Here is a 1732-nt window from a genome sequence, read left to right on the forward strand (position 1 = left end):
AGCCTTTAGAATGGACTGGTTGGATCTCCTTGCAGTCCAAGGGACTCTCAAGAGTCTTCTCCAACACCACAGTTCAAAAGCATCAGTTCTTCAGTGCTCAGCCTTCTTCACAGTCCAACTCTCACATCCATACATGACCACAGGAAAAACCATAGCCTTGACTAGACGGACCTTTGTTGGCAAAGTAATGTCTCTGCTTTTGAATATGCTATCTAGGTTGGTCATAACTTTCCTTCCAAGGAGTAAGCGTCTTTTAATTTCATTTCTGCAATCACCATCTACAGTGATTTTGGAGCCCAGAAAAGAAAGTCTGACACTGTTTCCACTGTTTCCCCATCTATTTCCCATGAAGTGATGGGACCGGATGCCATGATCTTCGTTTTTTGAATGTTGAGCTTTAAGCCAACTTTTTCACTCTCCACTTTCACTTTCAACAAGAGGCTTTTGAGTTCCTCTTCACTTTCTGCCATAAGGGTGGTGTCATCTGCATATCTGAGGTTATTGATATTTCTCCCGGCAATCTTGATTCTAGCTTGTGCTTCTTCCAGTCCAGCGTTTCTCATGATGTACTCTGCATATAAGTTAAATAAACAGGGTGACAGTATGCAGCCTTGACGAACTCCTTTTCCTATTTGGAACCAGTCTGTTGTTGCATGTCCAGTTCTAACTGTTGCTTCCTGACCTGCATACAAATTTCTCAAGAGGCAGATCAGGTGGTCTGGTATTCCCATCTCTTTCAGAATTTTCCACAGTTGACTGTGATCCACACAGTCAAAGGCTTTGGCATAGTCAATAAAGCAGAAATAGATGTTTTTCTGGAACTCTCTTGCTTTTTCCATGATCCAGCGGATGTTGGCAATTTGATCTGTGGTTCCTCTGCCTTTTCTAAAACCAGCTTGAACATCAGGAAGTTCATGGTTCACATATTGCTGAAGCCTGGCTTGGAGAATTTTGAGCATTACTTTACTAGCATGTGAGATGAGTGCAATTGTGTGGTAATTTGAGCATTCTTTGGCATTGCCTTTCTTTGGGATTGGAATGAAAACTGACCTTTTCCAGTCCTGTGGCCACTGCTGAGTTGTCCAAATTTGCTGGCATATTGAGTGCAGCACTTTCACAGCATCATCTTTCAGGATTTGGAATAGCTCCACTGGAATTCTATCACCTCCACTAGCTTTGTTCGTAGTGATGCTTTCTAAGGCCCACTTGACTTCACATTCCAGGATGTCTGGCTCTAGGTGAGTGATCACACCATCATGATTATCTTGGTCATTAAGCTCTTTTTTGTACAGTTCTTCTGTGTATTCTTGCCATCTCTTCTTAATATCTTCTGCTTCTGTTAGGTCCATACCATTTCTGTCCTTTATTGAGCCCATCTTTGTATGAAATGTTCCTTTGGTATCTCTGATTTTCTTGAAGAGATCCCTAGTCTTTCCCATTCTGTTGTTTTCCTCTACTTCTTTGCATTGATCACTGAAGAAGGCTTTCTTATCTCTTCTTGCTATTCTTTGGAACTCTGCATTCAGATGTTTATATCTTTCCTTTTCTCCTTTGCTTTTCGCTTCTCTTCTTTTCACAGTTATTTGTAAGGCCTCCCCAGACAGCCATTTTGCTTTTTTGCATTTGTTTTCCATGGGGATGGTCTTGATCCCTATCTCCTGTACAATGTCACGAACCTCATTCCATAGTTCATCAGGCACTCTATCTATCAGATCTAGGCCCTTAAATCTAT

General features: G+C 41.6%; 1 protein-coding gene across 1 annotated transcript in view; it reads left to right on the forward strand.

Moving 5' to 3' along the window:
- Positions 1 to 1732, forward strand: part of KIN (Kin17 DNA and RNA binding protein) — a 26231-nt gene that overhangs the window by 17257 nt on the left and 7242 nt on the right. The window lies entirely within an intron of this gene.

The sequence above is a fragment of the Bison bison genome, unplaced genomic scaffold (assembly GCF_000754665.1).
Source record: "Bison bison bison isolate TAMUID 2011002044 unplaced genomic scaffold, Bison_UMD1.0 scf7180017864323, whole genome shotgun sequence".
In the NCBI taxonomy this organism is placed as follows: Eukaryota; Metazoa; Chordata; class Mammalia; order Artiodactyla; family Bovidae; genus Bison; species Bison bison.